The sequence below is a fragment of the Chenopodium album genome, chromosome 26 (genome assembly GCF_948465745.1).
Source record: "Chenopodium album chromosome 26, dcCheAlbu1.1, whole genome shotgun sequence".
In the NCBI taxonomy this organism is placed as follows: Eukaryota; Viridiplantae; Streptophyta; class Magnoliopsida; order Caryophyllales; family Amaranthaceae; genus Chenopodium; species Chenopodium album.
In genome coordinates, this window is record NC_137859.1 from 16,039,288 (window position 1) to 16,055,215 (window position 15,928).

At 36.9% G+C, this 15,928-nt stretch overlaps 1 non-coding gene across 1 annotated transcript; it reads left to right on the forward strand.

Moving 5' to 3' along the window:
* Positions 1–3,798: 3,798 nt before the first annotated feature.
* LOC145618800 (small nucleolar RNA R71) lies at positions 3,799–3,904 on the forward strand. The gene has a single exon (XR_014108045.1). It is a non-coding gene; the product is annotated as a small nucleolar RNA R71 (small nucleolar RNA).
* The last annotated feature ends 12,024 nt before the right edge of the window (positions 3,905–15,928 follow it).

Genomic DNA, 15,928 nt, shown 5'->3' on the forward strand with positions numbered 1-15,928 from the left:
CTACGCGGAGTAAGTTGAAGACTATGGGCTTTGTATGACCTAGTCTTTCCCCTTGATAGCACTATGTAAAGGAGTTACTAGCTTGGGGGGTGTGCACACTTAGGTGGTAAAATGATTTACGAAAATGAGGATTGATCCATCCTATTCGGAATTATCTTTGGAAAGTTGTTTATTTCGGAAATTGGTTCTTTGACAAGTTTTTATATATGAATTTCTATTCATCAATGGTTTGGATAAAGTATGATTTATTAAAGTTGAATCTCTTCGAAAGCATGTTTAATTCATTAAATTAATTTTACATGACTAGCATTTGTATGTACTTAGCATTTTGGCTAATACGTATTTGTTTTGTTTTGGCTTGGTCCTACTTATCATTTTGATGAGTAGATAGGTGATGGCGGTCGGACAACGTGAACTATGTGCTGCATTGGGAACGATGGGCGGTGATCACCTAGTTTAACTTAATAAACATAGCATTAGTAGTATGGTTACTTTGAAAGTGTATCAAACTATTATTACTACTATTATTATCATTAATGAAAGTTAAGTACTATTTCCGCTGCAAAACTCTGTTAAGCCTTACGTAATCACGTGGCGGTAATACTCCCATGTTACTCCCTAAAGTTGTATTACTATTGTTAATATTAGAGAGTAATTTGGGGGTGTTACAAACTTGGAGTACTTAGGCATTTCGGGAATTGGCTCGGTAGAGGGTGTGGAAACATGAACTTCCTTAAGAACTTCAAGGAACTTCCCAAATTGCTCATCCATTTTGAATCTCAAGAATTTTTGGGGGTATCACTAGTAGAAAAATTGAAAAATACAACGCTCATTGGCCACCGGTTTTTGAAAACCTGTGGCAAAAATTAGTGGCGGGATGAGGCAAAGAGTTATTGCCACCGGTTCAACCAAACCCGTGGCAAAAATGTGAAAGGCCACCGGTTTTGAACCGGTGGCAATAACTAAGTATATTAAAAAAAAAAAAAAACCGGCCCTTTATATACCCAAACCCTACCATTTTGTTCTCCCAGCCGTTTCCTCCATCCTCTCTCCTCTCTCCATCCTCTCTCCTCAACCAAACATCCACCTCTGATCTCCTCCTTCTCTTTCGACCTCAACTCCTCTTCTCCTTCATCCTCTCCTCCTTCTCTTTCTCTCTCATCTCTTCCCTCTCCTCCTTCTCTGTTCCCTCTCGTCCTCTCTGTTCCCTCTCGTCCTCTCTCTGTTCCCTCTCGTCCTCTCTGTTCCCTCTCGTCCTCTCTCCTCCGTTCTCCTCCTTCGCCGCCATCAATCCACGAAATCACCACCACGCCACCACCACACCAGCAACACCAACATCAACAACACCGACAGATCTACATCATCAACACCACTTTTCGCCTTGATTTGTGCATGTTTATGGATCTACAGGTAAATGCCTTGATTTTTATGGATTTGATTGTTGTAATATTGTTAAATTGATTTCGAAATTTCTGGGTTTAATTGATTTTCGAAATTTCTGGGTTTAATTGATTTTCGAAATTTCTGGGTTTAATTGATTTTCGAAAGTTTTGGGGTTAATTGATTTGCCGGGTTTGATTGATTTGCGTTTAATTGTGATTGATTTTCGACAGTTTATAGGTACATGCATTATTTTTGGGTTTTTTTTTCGCAATTTTTTTTTTAGTTTTAATAATTTATGATTTCTGTGTTTTTTAGGATATTTATCGTTTTTTTTTTTTTGGATTTTTTTCTAGGTTTTAAAAAACTGATTAGTGTTCTTTCTTTTTTTTTTTTTTTAATTCCGAGATTAGTGTTTGTTTTTTTTTTCATCAGCTTAATTTAAACTGATTAGTGTTCTGTTTTTTTTTTTTAATTCCGAGATTAGTGTTCTTTTTTTTTTATTATTATTATCCAATTTATATTTTTGTTTTAATTGATGCAGGTATATTGATTTGGATGTGAAAGTGAAGAATCAAGATTTTGATTTAGATGTTGTATGGGGTTTTTGTGATTTTGATGTTGTAATTTTTTATGATTTATATTGTAATTTTTTACTGATTTATTTGATGTAATAATTGTTGGATTATATTGGAATTTTTTTTTTAAATTAAATGTTGTAATTTTTCGATTAAATTGAATGATATTGTTCGATTTATATTTAGATGCTGTCAATTTTTTTTTTTTTTTATTTGATTGTTCAGTTATATTTCAAGTAAAAAAACAAAAAAAAAAAAAATATATATATATATATATATATATTTGTTCATTGCCACCGGTTAACCGGTGGCAATAGTTGTTAAAACAAAAAAAAAATATTGCGGGAACGACTATTGCCACCGGTTAACCGGTGGCAATACTTAATTTTGCCACCGGTTTTGAACCGGTGGCCTTTTGTCCTAGGTTTTGCCACCCCCCCCCCCCACTGGCCACCGGTTCAAAACCGGTGGCAAAAGGGGGTTTTGAACCGGTGGCCAACCCCTTTTTTCGCCTAGTGTATGGTAGATCGGGAAATCTCTCTTCCTCACACATCTTTTCAACAAAACTTTCTTCTTTTTCATCATCCTCACAATAGACTTCCTTGGACTCAACCCTCTCAACTTCATTCTCCAAAGCACCACTCTCATTTTCTCCCTCCATTGAACAAGAAACTCCCTCACTAAGGTCACTCCCACCACTAGTGGCAATAGAATACACGGGTTTCTTTGGTTCAACACCTTGGGAAGGTAAAGAAGAAGGACTAGCATAATCCTTGAGAGTGTTTGCTAGTTGGGTTATTTGAGTCTCAAGCATCTTATTGTGAGTCATCATTTCATTGAACTTCTTATCACTAACCGCCATATAGGTGTTAATGATCTTGGTTTGATTATCAATCAATTCTTCCAAATTAGTCCTAGGAGAAGAGGGTTGTGAATAGGAATTTTCACCTTGAGTCTTTGGAACAAATACGGGTGGGGGACCTCTTTGAGCATTGTTTTGAAAATTGCCCCTTCCTTGGTTGTTCCAAGTACCCCTATTTTGATCATAACCTTGATTATGGTTACCACCACCTTGATTATGGTTACCATTACCTTGTAATGGTTATGATTTCCATAACCTTGGTTTTGATTACCATAGCCTTGGTTTTGATTACCATAATTTTGGCTTTGATTTTGGCCACTATAACCTTGGTTATTATGGTTACCACGAGAACCTTGATTCCCTTGGTTCCTATAACCGCCACCATGATTATAGTTATCAAAATTGTCTTGGTTTTTGTAATTCCTATTCCATTGGCCTCTTTGATTATCAAACCTTTGAACATTGTTGTTTGACACAAAGTTCACATGCTCACACTCATTGTTATCAAACTCATCAACACATTCATTATTGCAATTGCTAGAGTCATGATCATATGATCCACATGCATCACAAAACAAACATCCCATAGGCATATTATGTGAAGTGGGAGGGGTTTGAGAGTTAGAAGAAGTACCTCTCCCCTTAAATTGGGAGGGAAGATTTGAAGCTTGAGAAGAGGAAGAAACACTCTCTAACTTGGCTTTGATTGCGGTCACCTCCTTTCCCAAGTTTGTCATTTGAGAGGAAAGATTGTTGATGGCATTGAGATGGTCCACCGAATACAACGAAGATTGCTTGCTTGAAGAATCTCTTTCCCCATCTTGCCAATATCTATATTAAGTCACCACATCCTCTATTATGTCCACAAATTCTTCTTCGGTCTTGTTCATGATAGGACCACCGGCCCCTCCATCAAGGCATGACTTGCCTTGAGGACTCAAACCACCATAGAAGATTTGGATCACTTGGTATGTTGGAATTCCGTGGTGAGGACATTCTCTTTGATACTCCTTGAATCTTTCCCATGCTTCATAGAGACTCTCATTTGGCTTTTGCTTGAACCCTTGAATTAAAGCCCTTGCCTCCGCCGTCTTCTTTTGAGAATAGAAACGGGACAAGAAAGCTTTAGTGACATCATCCCACGTTCTCAATGAATTGGGCTACACCTATTTGTCTAGCCATTCCAAAGATCTTCCTATGAGAGAAAAAAGGGAACAACTTAAGGCGGATAAACTCTTGAGACACTCCATTGACCTTGATTGTGTTGCAATATTTTTCAAACTCCTTAAGATGGTTCAATGGGCTCTCATTCTTAGCCCCACTATATTGTCTCCTCTCAGTTAGGGTGATCATTGCCGGCCGAATTTCAAAATCATTTGCCGGTGTTGTAGGTGGAGCTATGCCGCTCTCGAACCTATATGCACCAGGCACTCCCAATTCCTTCAAGGCAACTCTTGGATGTTCTCCCATGACTTTCTCTTGTTCAATCTCTTCTTCGCTTGAAGAACTATAATCCAATGTCTTGTTTGCTACTCTCCTCCTTGAGAGAGTTCTTTCAATCTCCGGATCAAAGGGAACAATTGAACAATCTCGGAACCTATGCATACAAAACTCAAAGAAAATATTAGTAGCACGGCTACAAGTGTAGCCTAAAGTGTAAAATATTTTTGTATTTTGAAAATAAAGTGGAATAGACTCAACAATAATATGCACTCAAAGCACCATTCCCTGGCAACGGCGCCATTTTGATGGGAGGAGGAACGGTAGGTCGTTGGGCTACCACCCCACCCAATCAAACAATATTTATAACTCAACAAACCCCTATGGAAGTGTAGTGGTAAGTCAAGGTTGAACCCAGAGGAATGGAAGTTGAATGTATATTGCCTAAGTCAAGCTACTCCGAAGTCAAATGCGGGGTTTATGGTAGAAACTAGAGCTAGAGCTAAACGATGCAATGAACTTGTATAAAATCAATATAAAAGACACTAGGGGAATGGATCCACATGTAATTGTAATGGAGAATGGTAATTTGGGAGGTCAAACCAACTAAGTCAAGTGATATGAAGGAAGATCAATCATGTATCCAAAAGAGCATACCAAGGTATTTCTCCTAGAGGTCTAACTAGCGCCAACTACGCTAAACACTAACTAGGAAACGTCACAAGGCACCTCAATCGAGAAGTTGCAAGTTACTAATCAATGGTCCGTATCATAGCAAGCTTACAATGCAATCTAGTGCAACAATTAAAGATGGCCAAGCTTCAATCAATTACACACATGCACATGAATTATCAACCAAGTTTAATCATATCATCAACTCCATTAATTATCCCCAAATTACTCTAATCCATCACTCAAACATGCTTCACCATTTCCCTAGCTAGAAAACTACTCACTAGCCATGGAAATTAAGATCAAAACTACACTAATCATCAATTTCATCATCAACATATTTGAAATCAAAGATCAAATCAACAATCAATCAAACTTCAATTAAACTCCAATCAAACATCAAACAAACTTCAATCAATCAACAATAATATGAAAAACAAATGAAATCAACTAAAATCAAACTTGTATTGAAATCAAAGATGAAGATCCTTACAAACTTTGATCTAAAGATCAATTACAATGAAGAATTCTTGAACAATCAACCAAAAACCATGAGTTTCTCTCTCTTCAATCCTTGAGTTTCTCTCTCTAAAATTCTAATAAAAAACTAACAAAATGAATTCTAATGTAAAAACTTTTCCAAAAATAGAAGAAAATAACTATATATACAAAGAGGAGGTCGATATTGACGCCCAAAAATAGACCCACGCCGGTGGTCGTACATAGGAGAGAGAGTGGCGCGCACGGGAAACACACCCAGAAAGGTGCGCCCGCACGCACCAGGTGTGCGGCAGCACTCGACATATGTGCGGCCGCACACTCCCCGAGTGCGCCCTCACCAAACTGGGTATAGCTCCTCTCTTCTCTTCGTCCTAGCTCATGAGGTGCACACATCCTAGATGATGGTGATGGAGGACAAGGTAGGCAGCAACTTCCTTGGAATTCTTGAAGAATAAAAGCCATGAAAAGAGCATAGACAAGGCCTTGAAGCATGCTCCTTGGATCCCCCTTTGACTTGAAACTCTTTGCACAAACATTAGGCATGAAAAGCAATGAAAAACCATGGAGAAGAAGCTTGGGAATTCTTGGACAATCAATCACAACCTACAAACAAAGGATAAAAAGCAAATAAAAGGGAAAAATAGCAAGTAAACTAGAAAATGCACAAAATAGAGAAACTAACTAAGAAAAGCATAAAATGAAGAAAATAAGAATAAAACTAAGGAAAACTAAAGAAAAGAGTAATAAAATGAAATGGAATTCATCCAAAAAGAGATCAAATGAGTGCCATAAATGTCACTCATCACATACAATGGTCCTACAAAAGATATGTTAGTGAGGAACTTGAAAGAAAAAGAATTTCCAGTAGAAGATGCTTCTAGTATGGAGGAGAATGTTGAGCAGAGAGTGTTGGTGAACTGCTCAAAACTCAGAGAGCTTTGCAAGCTATCCTGATTATAAAGGAGCAAAGGGATCAAATTTAATAGTCAAGGTGTAGGATTGGGATGTAAGAATTGCAGTTTAATTGTTGATGATGCAAGTTGAGCCAATGCAGCTTCCACTGCCTTATTTGACTATATACAGTCACCTAATCGGCTACTCAACCCCAACCATATACTATAGTCTCTGCTTTGTTTGAGTGAGATAAAAAAGCATGAAATGAAAGCAAAAAAAATGGGCATCCTGACTTAATTACTATTATAAAGGGCATAACTTCACTTTATCTCTTATTATTATGCCGCAACAACAATGATATACAAAACTATTATTCCTATTTTTCTGTTTTTCATGTACCCACTTTCCATAGAGGGGGAATTTTGTTCCACACTTTTTCTATCTACTTCTACTTCATTATACATTTGGCAAACAAAATCTACATTCTTACTCCTATTTCCTAAAAAGTTTACACCTTCCAACTATCTCTCCTACTTCTTATACCCTTTTCTTACACTCACCCACCATTTTACTACATCCACAAACTTCTCTTACAAACAAGAGTTTACAGTAAATGGATCCATGAAAAAAATTGGAGTGTAAGCAATCAGGTTTACAAAATTATTATAAGGAGTTACTAGTTTATATGCAGCACAAAACGAATCCTTACTGTTGTGATGTTGATGTTGTTGTCAACAACAAAAGCAGACAGGAAAAGATAAATTTTGCAGCCGATTTGTGCCTTAACTCTTGTGCAAATGTGCAGCAATAAATGTCATATTTTCTCTAATTATTCTTCGTACGTAATCCTAGTGGAACACTGGAAGTCTGGAACTATGGAATAAAGGATCTCAGGTCACTTGCTCACGTCTTCTTTCACAAAAAGTTTGTTTTAAAATTTTAACAGTTCAAAAATTGCATTTAGAGAAAAAGGGCAAATTTTCCTATAATCAGGTATTTACTATAAAAATTAAGCCAGTTTCTTTGCATATCCCCAGTCGAAGAGCCCTTAAATGCCCAAGAAGTCTTATCCCTCAATGATGCTAGATAAGTTTCTTTGTCCCTGACCAAATCTAGTAAATTAGGAAGAGCAAAAAAAACAGGAATTTTACTCCAACCAAATACACCACAAAACAGCCATACTGCATTGCACATTTGCACCACATCAACTTCCCATTGTCCTTACCAAACCCCACAAAACGAATTTCCACCACCATCTGCTTTTGATACAAGGAAATCAACCTCCCAAAGAGGTACAAATTGTTATATTGGATTTTCGAATTCCAAACCTAACCTATTTGCATCATTGGATAAACTTATCAGAGTTAATGTTTGATTTAACCAGTTTATCACTTCATCAGTGCCGAGTGAGATACTTCAATTTGCTTTAAATCAGTGTAATAGCTTAATAAAGTCTAATAGCAGTGGAGTAAGCATGTTAAAGGGAAGAAATTAATAATTGGATAATGCTAGCTATAGTTTAAAAGTTGTTTTACATTAAGTTGACTTTTTATTTAAGCTGGTCTCTTATTATTTTTAATGTTAATTTACTAAATATTTCCTATGTCCCAAATTGTTTGCCAGTTGCTAGCTCTAGTTTATGACTTGCAATAAAAATGAATATTTCACTAAAAAAAAAGAAGGTATAGCAAGGGTAATCAGCAGAGCAAAATAACAAACTCTTAGTATCAGAACTGTGAAAATTGACAAGTTTGTATAAACATCTCAAGTTCAAGACTATCACTTAAAAAAGTACCTAAAGCACAAAATAAACCAGCCCATTTTAAGCTTCAGCTCACAAGTTTTTATAAGCCTAATCAACTGACTTAACATTCAGTGAAAGACTGAAAGTGAGTAGCATAACAGAGATGTCTACACTTCCATATCTTTACTTAAATTGCAATGGGAATATGCATAACAGAGATGAAAGTAAGTAGCATCGTTCTGGGACTGAATGAGTAATCTCATACACATGAATCTTATAGAAAAACAATGTACCTCACCTTTCGATCCCTAGGAGTGACAAATGTATCATCTATGCCTTTGTCTCTACACAAATTAAAAAATTAATCATAGCTACAACCTAAAAACAGAAATTAACATGGAGATCGAACTAAACCAGAAGAGCTTGCTCACATGGGATCTTTAGGGGCACTATTTTCAGGAGCAGTGTAGGAAAATGAACCATCCTAAACAAAAGAAGATTTTAATAAGAAAAAAAGAAAAAAAAAAGTCAAATTTAGAAGGAAAAAAAAATCAAATGCTGAATACAATATAAACAACCAAATACCCACCTCTTAGTTAGCAAGTGTTTAAAGAGAGGACAAAATGCAATTACAAAAAATAATTTATAATAAACAACCAAGTAACCACCTCTTAGTTCACAAGCTTTAAAGAGGCCACAAGTATATTATTACACAAAGCACATTTATCACACAAACAACCAGATAACCACCTCTCAGTTGGCAAGCTTAAGAAACCACAAGTATGAAATTATGCGGAGCGTGTTAATCGTAAGCAATCAAGTATAAACCTCTCCATTGACATGTTTGTTCCAAAAATTGAAAAAAAGATGGTGAAAAAGGTTGGGCGCGAGTGAACTAGTGAAGCTCATCAGTCCTCAATAAGCAATATATTGCACAACTGCAAAGTTTCCAAATAAATCTTAACCATCCTATGCCAAGCAAAACCTACCTGAGATATTTTAGTGCAATTGCGTGTAGCTTACTTAGTTATAACATAGCATAACAATTTATCCTGTTAATTCTGAACATAGCATTGTACTCCATACACATAAATTGCTTGAATCTCCTACATTATGCTCAATGAATCAGTGAAAGCTAACTATGAAATGATTGATGTCATGAACGATGTTAAGATTTTTTTTTGAAAAATTTGCAAATTGCAGCCTAATAAGTTTGTATTTTGCAAATTATAGCCATTCAAAAACAAAATTGCAAATTGCAGCCCAAAAGTTCGTATAAATTGTAAATTGCAGCCCAATTCAACTTTTTCATCGGTTTACATGTCGAAAAATCTTTAGTTGAGGTTTTAGGGATTATTTTAGCCCTTGGGGTCCGAATTGAGCTCGGAATTAGCAAAAAAATAACGTAAATGTCTCATTTTTACAGTTTATCACAAATCGATGCATTTTTGGTATGCAAAACGAGGCACTTACGTCATTTTTTTGCTAATTCTAAGCTCAATTCGGATCCTTAAGGGCTAAAATGGACCTTAAAACCTCAACCGAAGATTTTTTGACATGTAAACCGATGAAAAAGTTGAATCGGGTTGCAATTTACAATTTATACGAACTTTTGGGCTGCAATTTGCAATTTTGTTTTAAATGGCTGCAATTTGCAAACTACAAACTTTAAATGGCTGCAATTTGCAAATTTTCCATTTTTTTTTAAAAAAAAAATATTTAAATTTCCCTAGAAAATTTTGTACCAATGTCACATGGAAAGGAACCTAATGTAGAGAAGAAGCTGATTCCCAACCACTAAACAAAGATAATGAACCACCCACTTTTGCGACTAAACCAAACCGGTCAGGATTGGTGAAGTATAGGCTCAATGAAACATATAACAATGTACTACCCACCAAATCTAACCAGGTAAGATACACATTCCACCCAAATAACAGGTGTAGACACCCATTTGTGTCTCCCCAAAACCAAACCCAGTGATGAATGCCTTTCGCGTCGAACCATAATCGATTAAGGTGAAAGTGTGGAAAAGTCAAGTGTTGCGGTTTAGTTTTATTTAAAATTATCTTCTCTCTGTTTTCGAAAATAACTCTGTTTATTTAAAAATATCCAAACCAGTTTAGTTTGGCCCATAATTAAGGTCCGATAATAGAGTAGTTGGATAGGGCTCGAAGAGACTTTTCCAACGATATATTATAAGCCCAATTCCGATGAATATTGAGGAAGTTATGGCCAAAATACTAAACTAGGCCCGGTTAATTATTTACATACGGCCCAATGATCTAGAGGAGGGCCCAATGTTAATTATTATTCCTAAAATTATTAGGATTAATTAAAACTTTCTAGAAGTTTCTAGAAGGTTCCTTTTAATTCTAATATTATTAGATTTAATAATTATTTATTTTAAGGTGGACTTTTATTTGGAATAAAATATTATATTATTATTATTATTTGTTTTAATATCATTATTATTATTATTATTATTATCTTTGAAAACACGTTTTTATCTTCTGTACGGATTTCGTAGATCAAGTTGATTAAAGATCGGATTTCGCGTGGAAAACGCGTCTAAGTCAGGCTGTCGCCAAACGACAAGGTTGTCGCCTCGCGACAGACCTTGTCGCCTCACGACAGACCTTGTCGCATCGCGACAGAGTGAATTCCTGGCGACAGCGTGTAGTTTTATTCCTTATCAAATTCCATACTTTTTCGGATTATTTCCTTATAAATAGGGTCTCAAACCTCCGTTTTTATTCATCAACTCTCATCAAGAATTACTTAATTCTTACTCTCTCTCTCTCTTTCTAAACCAACCTTTTTACAAACAATATTCCGCATTCACAAGACTTAGAATCACTTAGCCGAGTTCGAAGTTGCCTTCGCCCTAGACGTGCAAGGTTTAATATTTTCTGAGGGTTTGGTCCCAAATCCAGTCTAAACTTTATAACTCTTTCTCTCAATTATTTAATTTAGTTCTTTGATTTATTATTTTCATTGAAGTTTACTAACTTGTGTATTTTGTTATTAAAAAGAGGTACGAGGCATCAAAGTATGTAATCTTATTTCTCTCTTTCAATGTCGAAAGCATGCTTATATTATTTTAATTCCTAGTATCATGTTAGGATGTTATTTTATGTTTTCTAGTATCATGTTTAGGGTGCCTTTACTCTTTCTAATATCATGTTAGTACCATGTTAGGTTTAAAGCTTTGATCTTTATTGTTTAGTGACATGCTAGGATTTGTTATTAATCTTGTTAGTATCATGCCTAGGGTCTTGCTATTATTATCAAGCTTTATTATGCCTTCACATGATTTATTATTGCTTCGTTATTATGTTGCTTGATATTTATTATATTATTATTTCTTGATCACACCTTTTATGCATGTTAAAGGGAATTCGTACATCAAATCACGCTTAATAAGATAATTAATAATTTGGTTTAAGCTAATGTGATTTTAACTCAAGTGATCGCCAATAATAGTTTTATTTGTGCATTAATATTCAACCAACATAGATATAAAGGTTAGGTCTAATATAATGTTTGTATGTTATTCGAAAAGCGCACATGAATACGAGCAGAATAAAGTAGAGGCCTATTTCATAGGGCGGGTCCTTTCTTTTGTAGATTGGATTCGTACCCTCATCCCCGAACCCTGTTTGGTTCAAGACCTTATGGAGTTGATGGTCCTTTTGGATTGTCTTTTGGGTTTACAAGTTCCTTAAACTTGTTGGCGACTCTTTTGCTCTCTTTTCTTTCCCTTTGGAACGCCACCGTACTTAAGTGTATGATCACAGTGGGGTTCGAGCTTGGGATCATAATACTTGAAATATTCCCTACAGTTTTTGGCGACTCCACTGGGGAGGATTTTTATTTATATTCCTGAAATTTGTTTTGGCAATTATTTAGAATGAGCGGATGAGACTCGAAAAATTCTAAGTATTTCATGTGCATAATTTGATTAGCATTATTGTCATATGCATTAAAAGGTTCTCATTGGGGGAGACCAATGAGTCAAAACATAGGATTTTTACACGTAGGAAATTTGAGAAATATCTTTCACGACTAGAATCGAAATAACGCTGCGAAATATGGAAAATTCTAAGAACACAGATACTTGCCAAGGCATGTAGGAACTAGCGTCTAGAAAACAGGGCTTGTCTCCTGTAAAGAGCTTCTGTCGCCTGGCGACAATTCTGTCGCTTGGCGACAGGGGTTCTTTTGCGGCGACAGTCCCTGTAGTCTGGCGCCAAGTTCTTCCAATACCGAGCCAGGTATCTGCCTTCTTGTTTTGACCATTTCTAGTACTGTTGACTCGATTTTACTTATTGATTGAGTTCTTTTCTCACTTTTCTGAACCCATATGTGTTCTACATATGGACATAACCCTCTGGGGGTTCACGCTTCATCTGCCCAATTGAATCCACTATATGTGCAACAACGGGTACATGCAAGTTTGTGAATCCACCAAACCATGGAGTCGAGTTCGATTTCATCACGAACTCACGGGGTCCTATCCATTCGCGCCAACCCTTCACGGTTAGGCTTGTGCGCAATGCATCCGGACTCATAACCATGGACCCTTTTTGACTTAACCCATATCCTTAAACTTTAGAGAACTAGAGACATGGTTAGGTTGCAAACTCATTGCATCATTTTGTGACTATATGAACTACTTGTGCATCCTTGTTTGTGCATACTATATATGTGTTAACCGTTTGTTTGACTTGTGGTTAAGACTAAATAAATTGACTAATGACTAAAAGGACTTTGTCTAATTAATCAATTAATTAATTTTGAATTAATTAAAGACTAATAAATTAATCAACTTGACTTAGTACGACTTTAGGCATGTCCACTTAGAGTAAAATTACTGGAAACAGTCCGGATTGATGTTCCAGCAATGGCACAGAAATTTGGGCTGTGGCGCCTCTGTTTAGTGTCTGTCGCCTGGCGACAGTTCTGTCGTCTGGCGACAGGTTTTAAACAGTGGCGACAGTTCTGTCGTTTTAGCGACAGTCCAGTTTTTTGCTTGAGTCATCACGACGAGTCTAATTAAACAGTCTACTAATCAGTTTACCGATTTATTAATGGTTCAAACCACGTCCAAGTCTTTAATTGAGTCTAGGCACTTAAAGTCCAATGGTCATACACTAGAGTCAAAGCATGTCACTCACACGCATTCATAAAGCACACACATAACATGTTTGTCGCACCATGACCATGTCTAGAGAGTCTTGTATGCGTGTTTTCCGTCATTTTTTTAGGGGGGGTAAGTCGGATATTAATCCTCCAATTAAAAAAATTCATTAAACCTTCCCCTAAAATATATACCCTATTTTTGCTTTTTCTTTTTAATTTTTAAACCATAAAGTCAAGTCAATTAGAGTCGAGTATTAAAACAAATATGGTTTAACTTACAGCGCGTGGACAAGAAAGGAAGGGCGTTTAATCAAGGACAACACTTTTGTTCAAATCTTACTTTTTGACAAACCGGTTAGTAGGAAAAGGAAAGCTAAGAAGATAATGGCTAGTCAAGAAGAGCTTAATGAAGTCAAGGGAGAGGTAGCCAACTTGGCTGAGATATTGAAAAACTTAACTCTGCAAATGAATGACCCTGCGAGACAACAACAAATGAACTTAATCCAGGAAAGCTTGGGCAAGCTGTCCAACGACTTTAGATTCCAAGGGATTAGCTCACAAGGGGTCTCGGTGGATAAGGACCTTCTCCCGCAGAAGTTCAATCCCAACGACATCCCTAAATTTAAGGCTATGGATAACCCTTACTTTCATTTAAGAGCATTTGAAACTATAATGAATATTAATGGGATAGACAAGAAAGCTTTTCATTCTGTATTTTCTTTGTCTTTAGAAGCTGTATGTCAACAGTGGTACTTTTCGCTTGATAAAGAAAAGGCCTCTAGTTGGGAGTCTATTGTAAGTGTTTTCATTGAAAGATATAAATGCAATATTCAAATTGAAACCGATCATAGAGAGCTTGAAATTCTAAAGCAAAAAGAAAATGAAGGCTTCACTTCCTTCTTTAATAAATGGAGGGAAACCACTGCAAAAATGGTTGAAGTACCTAGTGAAAAAGAGTCTGTCAGGATGTTCATTAAGAACCTCCAAGAAATACTCCAAGAATCTTAGGTACCAAAGCAATCTGCACACCTTTAAGGCCGTCTATGATATTGGTATTAATATTGAAGATGACCTAGCCAAACAAAAAGCTGCTAACAATAATTCCAACAGTGGCTGTAAGGGTAAGAAGAACGACAATCCTTCTTCTTCTAAATCCACCCACTCAAATAACGTTAGCACCTTTAATTTGAATGAAGTCCTAGCTATGAACAATAATCAAGGACAGAAGAAACCATTTAGGAAGAACTATACTCCTATTGGTATGAGTTATGACACCGCGTTTGACCGTTTACACGCAAAAGGTCTTATAACTCCTATTGGACCATTTGGGGACCCACCTGTCGAAAGGAGAACGGCTAGCTGGAACCCAAATGCACACTGTAAATATCATTAAGGCAGGGGCCATCTTACGGAAAATTGTTGGAGGCTAAAGGAAGCCATTCAAGATTTGATTGATAGTAACAAACTTCCATTGCCCCCTGCAAGTAAGAAGCCAAGCATCAACACCACACCACTGTCGGATTCCTTGGCCATTTCTGACGAAGAAAATCAAGTGGACCCATCTAATCTCATAGAACCCATTGAGACCATTGAAGAAGAGATCTTCGAAGATGCCGTGGATTCTCATGACCAAGAACCTGCGACTAAGCAGGACGTTTATGCATTAACACTAGTATTGGCGGAAGTGCACAGATTATTGTTCCAAACCTATGAGATTTTAAAGGAGAAAAACGAGTTGCTCAAGAATAGACCTCCACCCAAGGAGAAGAAACCCTTTTCTCTCCAAGTAATTGACACTCCCAAGAAGAATAACAAACTTTATACTCCAATTGGGACGTCATATGCTAACATGTTCAAAATGCTCTCCGAGAATGGTAAGATCCAACCTCTCGAACCGAGATCATTTAAGTCACTAATGGAGTGTGGGACAGTGATGATGAGGATGTCTATCTCAAAGATATCGAAGAGACTCCTCTATGAACAGTATACCCAGTAAGTGACATTTGGGACGAAGAAGATTCGCCTATAGATGTCCTCACCAGGTCCGGGAGAATGCAACCTCCCATTTCAACCCAACCTATGCCCACCATCCAACAAGTTCCCATACCAATCATAGAAGACAACGATGTTGTCAAACAACTAAAAAAGACTAAGGTCGAAATGAATGTATGGAAACTCTAGGCCACATCCCGAGAGCATAGAGTTGCAGTCATGGATGCCTTGGCTAAAGTAGGCATAGATTCGGACACCACTCCTGAGGGACTAGCTAACTTTCTCACGAGTGATCTTCCAAGTCCAATCAACTTGGTTACTTTTTCGGATAAAGATTTACCACCGGAAGGTGACAAGCACAACAAGGCTCTAAATCTCACAGTAATATGTAAGAGGATGAATGTTCCTATGACCCTTGTGGATAATGGTTCGGCAATTAATGTTTGCCCACTTAGGACCGCAAGAATGTTAGGAATAAGAGATGAGGATTTGTCCCCATCAACTCAAGGAATAAGGGCTTATGATAACTCACGCCGTCAAGCATTAGGAACAATCACTATGAACATAACGGCGGGGGCAATTGAACATGCCACTACGTTCCAAGTAGTGGACATTAAAGCATCCTTCAACTTGTTATTGGGACGCCCTTGGCTTCATGATCTAAAGGCCGTCCCTTCATCTCTTCACCAACAAGTGAAAGCCATAGTTGGAGGAATACCA